This window comes from Parasteatoda tepidariorum, chromosome 8 (assembly GCF_982258835.1).
Source record: "Parasteatoda tepidariorum strain Cologne lab strain chromosome 8, Ptep-v5.0, whole genome shotgun sequence".
NCBI lineage: Eukaryota > Metazoa > Arthropoda > Arachnida > Araneae > Theridiidae > Parasteatoda > Parasteatoda tepidariorum.
Window position 1 is genome coordinate 6,483,073 of NC_141762.1, and position 15,124 is coordinate 6,498,196.

Consider the following 15,124-nt stretch of genomic DNA (forward strand, 5'->3'; position numbering starts at 1 on the left):
TTAACATAAAAATTGTAGAGAGGAAAATTTAAAATTATATCCAGACTAAATATGCTAAATTATCCTAAAATGTATCTTTTTTATTTATTTATTTTTTTAAAAAACAAAACTTGGAACTCTTATTTATAAAAGCCACACTGTAAAATCCGTGGGCTCAAAAATTATTTTAATAATTAATGAATAATCATTTTTCTTAGTAAAAATTCTTGTAGTTATCGCTAAGATTTTTAGTAACTCGCTTTCAAGTCTAATGGTGGAATCTTGTAATACAACACTTCCCGACTAGTTAGAGCACATACATCTCTACTGGAGCACTTTGCCAGATAAAAATGGAAGTTTCAATCGTTTTTGACCGATACTAATAAAATGTTCAATCGAATACAGAAATTCGAATCTAACCCCCCCCCCCCCGACTAACTAGCTCGCTGAAATTAAATCTAAAACTTGGCACCGGATGATAATACAGGTTTCAATCATTTTTTGTAAACGCGACTAGCTAAGTTTATCACTCTATTATTACCACAGAGAAATAATTTATTGTAAATCAATATCACGCCCCCTTTCTGAGCAATTAAAGTTCTCTAATCTCCAATGGATCTTTTTGTTCGATCAAAAGACAAGTTTCAATCATTCTTTGGTCGCTATAAGCAGAATTTATTTTATTTTACTATCGGGATTGAACAGCCCTCCCATTTTTTGGATTTACAACTGTCAATATTCAAGTCTGTAGCCTTGCAATTTTAAACCCAATCCAGAAAACAGAGGAACTCCTAGATCAAGTATTGGGAGAAGTTTTGCTTTCTTGGTGGAACTAACCTGCTTTTGAATAACAGGGAGATGAAGACGACAAAGGGACTTTAACCCCTAATCCGTTTATCACTGAAGTTATATTTCACGTCAGCAATGTGGTCGGTGCAAGCCGGGTGCGGAATTCGGATCAACCAGCTATCGCCGGGATTCGAACCCAGTTCACCTCATTGGGAGGCGAGAGCACTATTCCTTGAGCCGCCACGGCTCGGAACCCACTCAGGCAGTGTTTCCCAACGTGGGGCCCACGCCCCACCGGGGGGCAATTCAAAAACAGACTCGACATGAGTTTAAACCTTTTGCTCTGGGCCATTTAAATTCAATGCAAGATTTCGGTGACTACATCGAAAGAAAAAAACAAATTCTTAAATAATTGCGGTCAATAAATATTATGTGACTGAGGGATTTTTTAAGTGACAAACCAGAAATGAAGTATCTGTTTACAGTCGATGGTAAATCATTTGTGAGTTATTTAATCAATATCTTTGAAAAACTGACTATATTAAATAAGAAACTTCAAGGAACAAATAAAACCTTGTTGATGCAAAAGCGAAGATATATGGCTTCATTACTCTTATTGAGTTATGTCAGAAATATACAAGGGGCGATCAAATGAAAAGGTACGAAACGACGTAATAACGTAACAGTTAAGTATTTGCATATTCCGCTATGGGAGAACGTAGCGAGACATATCGGGATGTGATTGGAGTCTCTGACGGGGGTCGGAGCATGCGCGGGCGCCCGCATGCGCAGGAGAGAGCAGAGGCTCTTATCAAAAGCAGCGTCCAAATGATGCGGCAGTCCGTATGAGGTACAGAAACTCGAGCACAGAAAAACCATTAACTCCTATGTGTACTGTGAGACACTCCGAAGCCTACGCAGGTCCATCAAGAACAAAAGACCAGGGGCTGCTCACGGAGGGTGTGGTTCTGCTCCATGATAACGCGCGTCCACACGTCTCCAGAGTCACACACATGGAACTAGCCAAGTTCAAGTGGGAGACGTTGGACCATCCGCCCTACAGTCCGGACATGTCATCCTGCGATTTCCATGTGTTTGGTCCACTTCAACTTGGACGACGTACTCAAGGACGCTGTGAAGGACTGGGTCTCGTCTCGGCCACAGGAATTCTGGGAACAAGGAATCCTGCAGCTTGTTCATCAGTGGGATCGTTGTGCTCAGGCCTAAGGTCTATATTTTGAATAACGTCAACATTTGTACCCACCGTGTCGTTTCGTACCTTTTCATTTGATCACCCCTTGTATTAACAACAAAAACTTTGAACAGTTTCATTGGCTCCAAAAATGTGAAGTAAATGATACCCCTTTACTTGTTATTGTCTATCATCTGAAAATTCTATCGGCTGATTTAAAACAAATTTATTTTCCAACATGGATGTTGCAGTCCATGTTAGTGGATTTGTCTGATATATCAAATATATCAAGAAGAACTTGCAGAAATGCAAAATGATGAGTCAGTTAAAACCTTTTTTAATATGAAAGGAGTGATGGCATGGCTTCGTGAGGAAACAGAAAACAAATACCCAAATTCAATCAAATGTGCAAGAAAACTATTGTTACCGATTCCATCTTCATATTTAGCTGAATGTGGATTTAGTGCTGTAAATGATTTTATTGGCAAAAAAAAAAATCGTCTAGATATAACACAACGGGGAGACTTGAGACTGAGGCTAACCAAATTGGAACCCAGGATAAAATCTACGTGCAGCAAGCATCAAGGGCAAGAATCTCACTTAATTAAAATATTAAATTATTATAGAAAAATATTTATTAAAATTATTTCGAATTTGAATTTTAGTTCTTCATTATATGTTCTGAAAATTTACTTACTTTGTTTCGCTAACAATTTCCTAAGTTTCTTAAGTGAACAATTCGATTTTTTTAATATTAAAAATTATGTATATGTTACATAGGGGGGCATAAGAATTTTAGAAAGGCTTAGGTGGGGCATGGTACGAAAAAGGTTGGGAAACACCACTCAGGGGTCTGTCCAGACATTTTGTGAAAGGTCCGTTTTTGTAAAATTGTGAAAAAATTACTCGTAATTTGTGAATATAAAATAAACGTTAAGTCACATTCTTTTAAGCAGGGTCCGGCTTTTGTGAATTTGTGCAAATAGGGTCCGGTTATTGCAAAAAACTTAGGAGTTTTTGAATTGTAAAAAGATACAAGATTATGCTCAACACTGTAAAATTATAATAAAAAAAATTAAACTTTAAAAAATAAACAGCAATTGCTGCTACTAAATTAGAGATGCAACATACAAATATTTGGTATTTAGCCTATACTGCTCAACGCAGAATATTCATTTCGGACGAATAAAGGAAGAAGCGTCAGCCGAAGACAAAACTTAGTTCGTTTAAATTAGTCATTCTTCCCCCCTTCCTGGGAAGGGTTTATTCGATTAACAAAACAATAATGAAGATAAACAAATTTGTGAAGGGTCCGATTAAAAGATAAATTATTTTGTGAGGGGTCCGTTAACGGACCCAAATTTCTTCTAAACAGACCCCTGCCACTAGTTATAATTTATAAAATTAAACTAAGAATAAACGGATTTCCCAGATCAAGTCCATCTCAAAGGGACAAACTTATTGATTGAACTAACCTGCTTTTGAGTTACGTGGAGAGGAAAATCCCGAAAACCACTCACGGTCAGCCATACGGCAAGGAGATTCTAATCCCGAAAACACTTGAGGATAATTTACGTTAGCTTTAATATTGGTGCGAGTCAGAAGCAGAATCCGCTTTGACCAGGATTCGAACCTACGTCACCTCATTGAGAGGCGAGCACTCTATCCCCTAAGACAAAACGGATGAAGCAAAAAATATATTGTCATATTTGGACCAAAAGAATTACTCGTCATTTCAAAATATGATCACTTTTCGGCTAGTTTGAATATAATTTTTTTTTTCTCATTTTAATTGTTTCTTAAATGCAAAATTTGAACTCAGTTTAAATTTCCGATAAGTAAAAAACTAACAAACATTAGACTTAATGTATGAGAAAACACATTTTTTAAACTACGTTTTTCTTAAGAGAAAATAATCTTTTATTTTTAAAATTTTAAACGAAAAACATACAGTGCATTACATATATAATAAGCTTCAATCACCTCCGAAAATTCTTCATCGGTCTTTCGAAATGGAGGCACTCAACTCTTAAGTCTGAGGGGAAAAAATTAATTACTCCGTTATAGTCAACTTGTTTTTAAAATTTTTATTCTAACAACTTTATTTGGATTTTATTATCATCAAAATTTTACGAAAATGAAATAGAATTTGAAAATTCTCAACAGAAAATAATAATTTTTTTTCTTCTTAAAAACCTAATAATTAATTGACACTAGTATTCTGTCCAGAAAAAAAACCTATTTCTTTCAGGACACTGAAAGAAACTGGACGAAATGGGAAAGAAACTAAGAAAGAACATTACAATTACATATTTAGCAAAAAGTGCTGTAGCAATATTTTAAATTTAATACAGCATACAGAAAGTTAAAAGTTTTTAGCGTCTACGTCTCAATTTTTTGAAAAAACAAATCCTTTTTACACATAAAGTTTAGTAAATGAGTTGAAAGTTAAAATATCTCATCTAATTACTTACTAACTCATAAGAGAATATTTTCTAATTTTGATTAGTTCAAATCAAACTGTGAAATCTGAATTATGGACGGCAAAGCAGAAAAACCTTAGCTAACTGGTATTTAAATTTTTAATTTAATGAAATTGACATGACAGACACTAGAAATTGAGTTTTAGAGTCATAAAAGTGTTTTTATTTAATGTTCGCTAATATTTTATTAGCGGTTCCACAAAATTAGTAATGCAGAAATCCCAAGAAAAGCCAAAACAGAAACCAATTGATCTGGAAATTAAAAAATGGAAATGGATTGAACCCAAATTTGAAAAATTTAAAGTAAAACAAGTTTTTAATTGGAATCCTCATGGCAATAGAAAAAGAGGAAGACCTAAAAATACTTGACGCAGGACGATTGCAAACGACTTTAAGACAATAGGAAAAACAGGGAGAGAGGCGAAGTATATTGCCAAAAATAGAGTGAGATGAAAAGGTATGATAGAAAGCCCTATGCTCCAATTCAGAGGGAAGAAGAATATAAAATGCATGTATGTAATATTTAATTAGGTAAAAATTTTGCTTATTACAAAAGAAAGATTAAATTATGTAGTGAACCTATGATGAAATCATCTGTTATTGAAATGTCAATGAATATATTGTAGATATCGGTTGTTCAGGATATGTTCATTCGCACATAATTATTAAGTTTAATGAGCATTCCTGTATATTGATTAAAATTTTAAAGTATATACTTATAATAAGCAACAAAAGCTTAATAAAAAAGAAAACAAATGCATAAAATTTATTATCCTTTTTCCTTCATTTCCAAAGCAAAAAGTATAATAAAAATAAAAGTTGATAATTTTTTGTTCATTCTAAGTTCTTTAAAGACCTTATACATTCAAAAATAGAAATGAAAATACCACTTGCTATAAATGTGTGCATTTCATTTCATGAATGTATATATAATGTTTCTAGAAATTCCATTCATTGACTTAAAGCAAATTATGTATTTACTTATAATTTAAAGCTACATGTTATGCTTTATATTTTACATTGAATCATTTCCCGGGCTGGAAGAGCGGAATATAAAAATTAAGAACTAAATTGCCACCAAATCTAAGGATGCTGATTCTCTAATGGGAGCAATTTCAGCGATCCATAGAAGTAAACTAATGCCATACTTGATACGCTGTAAAGACTTAGGCGTTCATTTTGTTATATACTTTTGTTTCATGGCATATAACAAAATTTCTGAATTTGAAATTTCGCCAATCTTTTTTTAGATAAACAATATTTTTTCTTGCTATTAACTTCAAAAAAAAAAATTTTTTTGTGGAAAATATATAAAAATTTCAAGACATTTATTAAAATGTTTAATAATTAAGGACATTTAAGAACACGTTCTTTTTTTAAGGAATGACTAGGAACCCATACTAGTTCTACTGATTGGCTGGACGTTGAGTTAATCCTACTAAACCGAGATCAACAGCTCTGACAACAAAAAATTAACAATTAGTTAACAGGATCAATGATCTAAGTCTGTGATTGGGCACGAACGCATCAGAAAAAGATGTTACAATGCAGCCAAAGAACAAAATTAAATTTGTCATAATCTGCTAAAAATTAAACACTTTAGCTATATAAAATCTGAAAAAAAAAAATTAATAAAATCACCAGCATTTGTTTTTATATATTTATTAACTCCAAATTTCATTAATAATAGTTTTATGTTTTAATTTTCAAGTCTTAAGCATAAAAATGCTTATTTAGTTATCCCCCCAAAAAAGTTACTTAAAAAGTGTCTAACAATTTATGCCGATAGTATTGCAAATCTATGTAATGTTGCGATTGTATTTTTGACAGTTATTGATATTGATTTTCATGTGGATTTTAAATATCCCGATATATTTAAAACAATATGGAACATTTGAGTATTTACTTTTTAAGGCAATAATTCTATCGAATTTTTGGCAGTTATTGCTGTTGATTTCTCCATAATTTTTTAATCCAATATTTTTTATACGATATTATTTATTACAACAACCTAATCTAAACGAAACACGCATTTGAGGTGTCCGATTTGCGTGATTTCATCGTCGATCTTTTTTCTGGCAATTACAACTAGGGATTTCATGATTTTTTAATTATGATGATTTTTTACGAAGAAGGAAATAATTTGTGCGCCCCCAACAAAATGCAAGAATATAACACATATTAGAATAAAAAATTATTACATGTTCAATTAAAAAAAAAAAAAAAGCTTTTTGTTGTTATTGTTGTAAAAACAGCGTTTTTGTTATTTTAAATTATAAACATATATGTTTGTTATTATTAAAAGTATCTTCTTGGAGAAAGATATTAGTGCTGGAGAGTTTTGTCGCTGATAGATCGAAAAAATTCTGACTCAGGGGATATATAAGAAAGACATTTTTAAAAAATATTTAATTAGGTTTTATGTATTTCAAAATAAATTCAAAAATTTGCTGTTAAGTTGAGTAATTCATTTTATCTTTAAATACTCTTTTTATTTCATTTGCATATATATAGTATTTTTATCCACATCTAATAAAGAAATACTATTTAATTAGGTATTATGTATTTCAAAATAAATTCAAAAATTTGCATAATGAATACTAATGTTAAGTTGAGTAATTCATTTTACCTTTAAATACTCTTTTTTTTTTTTTCATTTGTATATATATAGTGTTTTTATCCACATCTATTAAGGAAATACTATTTAATTAGGTTTTATGTATTTCAAAATAAATTCAAAAATTTGCATAATGAATACTAATGTTAAGTTGAGTAATTCATTTTATCTTTAAATACTCTTTTTTTTCCATTTGTATATATATATATAGTATTTTTATCCACATCTAACAAAGAAATACTATTTTTTATCTGCACAATTTAAAGGAACAAATATTATTTAAAGTATTTCCGTCATTACTCATTAAAACCAAATTAAAAAAAAAGTTTTAAGTTACAAATACAAAGAAGGATTAGAGCAGAAAAATATAACTGAACAAACAAGAGAATTACACTTATTTATGACAATAAAAAAATTTTAAGATTTAAAATAACATCAAGTATGAATTTTACCTTTTTAAAAAGAATTTAAATATTTCTTTGGATTAGAAATAAGATGAGCAAATCTAATGTCCCACAAGTTACAATTGGCCCCTAAAGCCATATGACTTTGCTTCTGAACTAATAAAACAGAAAAAAAAGCTTTTTTTTTTTTTTATAACAGTATCTCTTATTTAATCTAACCTTTCAGAGTTGTAGACATTGCATCTTGCAAGTTTTGTTGATGTGGCAACATGTTCTGAGTTAGTGTGGAAAAGTAATTTTTTACGAATTTGTACAAATAAAATGGAAAAAAAGAACTTTTGAAAGAACAAAAAGACAAAAATATATATAATAGAGTGTCCTCCCTATGCATTTTTTTAAGAGCAGCCCACCTTGTCTGCCCTTTGATCCCAATAACTTTTTTTTATTTTAACCAGAGTTCTCCCTAAGCGTTTTTAGCAGGACGGCCCGTCCTGCCTGCCCTTAGATCCATATAAATGCACCTTCCTTACCCTTTTTGTGAAAATAAGCTGCCATCCCTTAAAAAACACTGCCTTTTCATTTTATTTTTCAGCAAAAGGTTGTTTCCTTTAACCACCTGTCTTATTGAAAAGTCCACTTACGATAATTATTTAATTTTAATTTCATATCTTCACTAGGATTTTTCTTATGTTGTTTATAGTTAAAATTCACGACATTCTGCCTCAGATAATGGCATAAATTTTTTTTCTCTATAATTTTGATTAAATTTTTCGAAGATATTGTAATAATATTAGATCAGATTATTAACCAGAGTTTGGATTTCTTTAGGAAAACGTATATGTTACGTTCTATGTTACTGGTTATTTATATTACAGTACAAGGAAAGAGTGATAATAAATTAATAGTATGAAACATTCTGTTAAAATGTTGGGTTATAATAAAAACAGCAAGAAATGGAAAAAAATCCTTCTCAATTCTCAAAGTATCGAAAAAATGGCAAAATTGACTTGTCTGATTATAATTTTAAAAAAATAATAATAATATCTATAAAAATTCAGAAATAAAAAAAACTTAGAAAAATACATTTCTAAAAAATATTCTGCCGAATATTTGACTGATCATTCAACCAACTGAATTTTTCACAGAAGGGCCAAGTACTTGTTACATCCCTCCCTAATTTAAATGCAATTGTTATTGCAACTTGAGAAATTCATAAAATGGCGGAAAACGTGAATTTTTAAACTGCTCACTGTTTGTAGTTTAGATTTCAATTTTTTGTTGCTTAAGTGATCTTTTTCGATAAAAAAAAAAAAGGAAAATGTTTACGATATAAAAAAATCTAATAATTAATAAAATAAAATAATAAAGTACATTACAAAATAAGCATTTAATTTTATTTTGAACTATCACAGTTTTGTTTTTATTTTAGGCTTTTGTTTAAAACCTATAAATTTTCTTCCATTAAAATATTTAATTTAAATTTATATTACTTAATTATGACTAAACTTTTTCCTAATTTCATTCTGTGGGGATTGCAGTTTTTTTTTTATTTATTAGAAATTTTCGTATTACATATGACGTATTACATATGACGTATTACATATGATTAAATTTTCGTATTGCATATGATAGAAAAAAAAACATTTCTTTTCTTCAATGTTTATTTATTTTGATAAATCTATTGTTCATATGATAAAAATAGCAAGTTTTTTTTTTTGTAAAAAAAAAGTATAAGTTTTTTTATTTTTGAATGAATTCTAATAATGGAACACTACTAAGTTATTGATATGACTAAGTTTATTGATAAAAAAAATGGAACGCTAATGTTTAAATAAACATTACTACATTTGTCATTAACATCTCCAAATACATGTGCGGCCCTTCGTTAGCCAACCTGCTGTGCAAGTGGCCCTTCACTCAAAAAGGTTGTGCACCCCTACTTTAAAAAAAGAGAGCAGCCAAATTCTAACTTTAAATATATTTTAAATATACAGAGTTGCAAAATATTCACAGGTGAGGAAGAAACAAATTTGGTACACTATATGTTACAAGCCTCCAAGTACCATTAAGGATTAACAATATGTGATGCACATGCACTTACATATGAGTGTGCTTCCCCAAACCAAATGAACATTCCTCCCAAGTGGGAGAAGGTAAAAAAAAATCTGGGAAGATGAGGATTTAATGCTCTCACAATTAGTGAGAAATACATCCAGAAGAAAACCAGGAATTAGTGATTTATGCAATGATAACAGTGATGATGATGCTCGCAGCTTAAATGAAATGAACAGTGAAAGCGACAACAAAATATTTGATGATAAGAAAAAAGTACATCTAGAAAAAAATAGTGAAACAGGATTACATATTGGAGATTTTGCTCATATCAAAATTGCTAGTAGAAGAACTGTTGTTGCCTTTGTAAGTTGTGTTGAAAGAGTTGATGGAGATGAGTAAGAGTTATCAGTTTTGAGAAGAGTGAATCAATCTGCAACATTTATTTATCCCGAAAAAGAAGACAAATCATACATAGATTCAAATGACATTTCGTTAAAACTTAAGCAGAGCAAAGCTTTGAACGTTCTTTAGGTTTGGTATTTGATTCTGAACAATTGAATTTGCATACAAGAAGTTGAAACTAACAAAATAAAACCTCATTAACAAAATTAAAAAATTTAAATTTATTTAGTTATACTATTTTCAGAAAATTGCTACTTAACTTTTCACATCTTTTTAACTGTTCCACTAGGAGGTACACCTTGGGACAAATAACAAGGTTACAAAAAATCACGCAATTTCATAAATTTTAATGTTGAGTGCCTTTTCAGTGAGGAAGCACCCTGCCCTTCTTTATTCCTCAGGACAATTCTGGTGAGTACCTTTTTGATACTCCAAGTGCCGTTTTATTTCTAGAGAGAACTCTGTATTTACATTATAATTTTGTTTATTTATTTTGATTATTTGACCCCTAGTATACATTTTATTAGGCATGAGTGAGAATTACTTCCAAATCAAATCTAAAAACATATTGCGTTTTTGCACTAACAGATATGTGTTCTTTATGAAATATAATACAGTGGAGCATCGTTTATACGACGATCACTTATACGACGTTTTAGTGTGGTCCCAAATCATTCCTATTCATTTAAATGTAAAAATATAGCGTTTATACGACGCACAGAATCGGTTATACGCCAGTCTTTAAATTTTTTTCACGTTTATTTAATTATTTATTTTTGAAGTTATACCTCTTATGCGACTTCCAACAAGGTTGCGTTAAACGTTTAACGCTACATTTTTATTGACCGGGAAATCACGTGGTAGGATCCAGTTTTCCCTCATTCATTTCCATATTGTTTTGGTTCTCACTAGCATAATAATAATAAAAGTCATAAAAGTATTGTTTTTCTACAAATATTTTTTTAGTTTGTTTTGATACACAGATAATTTAATAGGGTAGTATTTTTTATTTTCAAATTTAGTGGATTACTATTGTAAAAAATGAGTGAAAACAATCCCACGGACAATGCGACGGATTTAAGGCTATGTCAAGGTACGTCTCTTGCGAATATCAATTGATTGTTAGGTTTTCTCTTTTGAAATTACCTAATGACGTATTCACATACATTATTAATACAAATACATTTTCCAGGGCGAGACGATGAGGCAACCACAAGCACTTCCACTGGTTCAAGAGGTCCACGAGGGAAAAATGCACAATATCACCGTGATTACAGAGCACGGGAGCGAGCGGAACAGGAAAAAGAGTTGTTGAATAGAACTAGTGATCCTTCTACGACTGCTGATTCTTTTACAATTAACGTCGCAGGTTGCGAAGTTTAACTTCTTCCACGCGGAGGGACTCCACGCACTATTTTTTTCTTGTGTATTTTAAAAAAGGGCGGAATTTATGAATGATACAGAAAAAGGTGCCAACAAGAATGCTTGGATGACGACCGTAATTTTTACTAGATGACTGAAAAAACTAGACAATGTTATGAAGAGGCAAAAACAAAAAATTTTGGTATTCATCGACCAATGTCCAGCGCACCCATCGATACTAATTATTTTGGAAAATGTAAAAGCTCTCTTTTTTCCTGCAAATTGCACAAGTGCGCTTCAGCCATTAGATTTGGCCGCGATTAGAAATCTAAAATTGCATCATAGAAAGCAGTAAGTTCAACTCGCTATTCAAAGCATTGTAGAGACTAATAGCAGGAAAATATAATTAAAGGTAACAAACATTCAAATTGCTCACTGCAATTTTTCTTCTTTGGTTATTTGTTTGTTTTGCTTTGTCTAATTTAGAAATTTATGTAAATCAACACGTTAAACATTAAAATTAACTGAAAACAGAGTTAGTTTCAGTTTTAGAAGTAAAAATCGATTATACGACGTTTTTCGGTGGTCCTTTCGGCGTCGTATAAACGATGCTCCACTGTATTTTCTCAACACATTGCAGCGTGCAATTTAAAATTGATCATGCATCCCTTTTCCAAAATCAGAATTTCCTCGGATTTTTACTCATTATCCTGATCATTAGACACCCTTCAGCTTAGTATTTTACGAAATTTATTAAAAAGATATGATCGAAAAAAAAAAACATTTTTTTATTTATTTATATGAGCATACTTTATAACAAGCATATATGGCAGTACTTTTACTTTCGTTACTTGTACCGCCGGTACAAGTAAAAAGTACGTACTTTTACTTGTACTTCGTTACTTTTTAAGTTTAGTACTTTTACTTGTACTTTCGTTACTTTTTTAGGGAAAAAGTACAAGTATTTGTAACGGAAATATCGAATGAAATCGTTACTTTTTTCTAAAACTCGGTAAGCTTTAAAAAAAAAAAAAATTCAATTAAAAAAAAATACTTATGTTTTTTTTTTAATTTATAAAATTAATGTGCAATATATATGCATTCACGGCTAATTTCGTGTTTAAATACCTTCTGTTTCAACTTATACTGCACATTAAATTATTTTTTACTAGCTCAAAGATCACAAAGCTATCTGAAACCCCGTGTTTGCTTTGCTTACGTTTGTGTTTTTAAAACGTGTTTCTAAAAAGTAAAACAATCTTAAATCAATGGTAATTTAAATAAATAAAAATAATAAACTAAAAATTAAAATCAATAGATAAAATTTCTTTTTCGTGCAAATCCATAAAAAGTTTGATATTAAAATTATATTTGATTATAAAATTATATTATACGATTATATTATAAAATTATATTATAATATTCTTCCGAATTTAAAAATAAATTAATATCCATAACTTTCAAAATTAAAAATAAATAAATAAATAGCAACAATTTTGGAAAAACATTAAAGAACATAATATTATTCAATAACAGTTACTTTGAATTTTCCATTTCCTGGAAATGTACTTTTAAATCGTTACTTTTTTTGTTCAGTACTTGTACTTTTACTTCTACTTTTTACTCGTTACTTTTTAAAATAAGAACTTTTTACTTTTTACTCGTTACTTTTTTTAAAAATACTTGTACTTTTACTCGTTACTTTTTAAAAGTAACGTTGCCATGTATGATAACAAGTTAGTCTGTTAGGTAATACATAACCAGTCACAAGTAAGCCCGAAAACAAACTGGTTCAAAAGTCTTTTAATTATCTATTTAAGATTTCTAATACTGGTAACTGTTTAACAAGTTAAATGCTAAAAATAGAAAAAATTAATGAACCAATATTTCATGAACTTTTAGAGCTTATGGGAAGTGAATGTTTTTAAAAAAACTTAATTCTGTTTCTAGAAAAAACATGATTGCCAGCAGGAAATGAATTGAAAAGTCAAAATATATAATGATCGGTAAAATATAATTTATAACACTGAAGTGAAATGTTCCACGGCTAAACATTTTACACTAAAAAGCTAAACATTCAGTTAGCAATTTAATGTTTTAAAAAAAATTAGGAAGGGAAAAATTAAAATTCAAACACCATACGTTTTCAAGTAATATGCTTATTTAAATTAAACTTTGCCGAAAAAAGTATTCATTATTGAATATGAAATTATACAGGAAATAGAAATTTTCAAGCATGAAATACTGATTTCGGATTTCAAGCATTTTTTTAAATTTTCAAGATTCTATTACATTTTTAAAAAAAATATTACTTAATAATTTAATTAACAATTAAAATATATACAGATTCTACCAAAAAAGAATGAAATTTTCTTATCTCATTATACCTTTTTCCAATAATTCAATTTCTTCATACTTTTTCATAGCGTAAAAATTAAAAGATCTACATGATATCAACAATTAAGTAACCATAACACAAGAAAATCTAGAATAAAAATGGTATGTAACCAAACTGGTCTTATCTTTGTCAAATCAATAAATGAAACAAACCCTTGTTAAATGTGAAACTAGCATCTAAAAATTTTCATAAGAACTGATAAAATCTTAAAAAGTTCAAAAAAACAATTTGTTTCTCTTTTAAATGATAATCAGTAAATGTCACAAATTTTAGATAAAATGATGAACCAATTAAAAGTGTGAAAGTAAAAACTAGCAATTTTCATAAAAACTCATAAAATCTGACATAGTTTAATAAAGAACTTAATATTTGAAATGATAATCAATAAACATCACAACTAATGTCATAAACAAACAATGTGAAACTAACAACCTGCAAATTTCATAAGATCTCATAGAATATTGTGTAGGTAGTTCAATAAACAATTCACTTTCTCTGATAAGCAGTTGACATAATTAGTAAAGTGAAGTAAAATGCTGTACTAATGAACAATGTGAAACTAACAACTTTCGAAAGAACTAATAAAATTCCATGTAACTAATTAACAGGTTCATTTTCTGAAATGACAATCAGTATAAACATCACTTCCAATGTCAAGTAAAATGTGCACTTAATTAACAATTTGAAACTAACAGCTAGCAATTTTTATAAGATATGACAAAATCACGAGTAGATCGATAAACAATCTAATGTTTTTAAATGATAAGTAAGCAAGTTCACTAATAATGTCACGTAAAATATTAATAGTAATATATTAATTACAACAAGCACAAAAACACAACGATATTTCTTTCGAAAGCTGCTCCATACAAACATTCTTTTAAATTACAACTGCAAGAACTTCATTCTAAAAATAAATCAAATTTGAATCATAAATTTATTTATTTTACATACCTCCTCCTATGATGTTTCCATATAGTACTAAGAAATTTGACACAACGATATTCGCACATAACGTAATGAAAAAACTTTTAAAAAAGTGTTTCATTGAATAGTTAAATTCATACCATTTCAGAGGAAAATGAATTTTTTAGGAAATATTCCCTATAAAATATAAACAAATCACCAATACATGAAACCACATAAATTAGTGCATACAAATCTGTCTGTTCTTCAGACAGAAGCAAAAAAAACAACAGTCAACAGTTAAATCAAAATTCGTCCACTCGATGCATCCGCTTCATATTTGGGGGTCAATTTTATTGACGCATCCACATCGAATGGCCAACCAGGTGGTCGAGTGGTTAGCGTGCCTGACTGCGGAGCCGATGGTTGCGGTTTCGAATGTATGTTTCAGGGTATGTATGTTTCTTTCTCTCTCTCTGTGTTCTATGTCCTTTCTTCTGTGAGATTGTGTGAATGAAACCCTCTCTGTAAACGGGA

The 15,124-nt window shown here is 29.9% G+C and overlaps 1 protein-coding gene across 1 annotated transcript in view; it reads right to left on the bottom strand.

Moving 5' to 3' along the window:
- The window catches only part of mib2 (E3 ubiquitin-protein ligase mind bomb 2), a 50,173-nt gene extending 35,291 nt beyond the window's left edge, over positions 1-14,882 (bottom strand). The window contains exon 1 of the mRNA XM_043039675.3: positions 14,636-14,882. The gene's annotated coding sequence lies outside the window, so the exon portion shown is untranslated. The remainder of the gene's footprint in view (positions 1-14,635) is intronic.
- Positions 14,883-15,124: the final 242 nt, after the last annotated feature.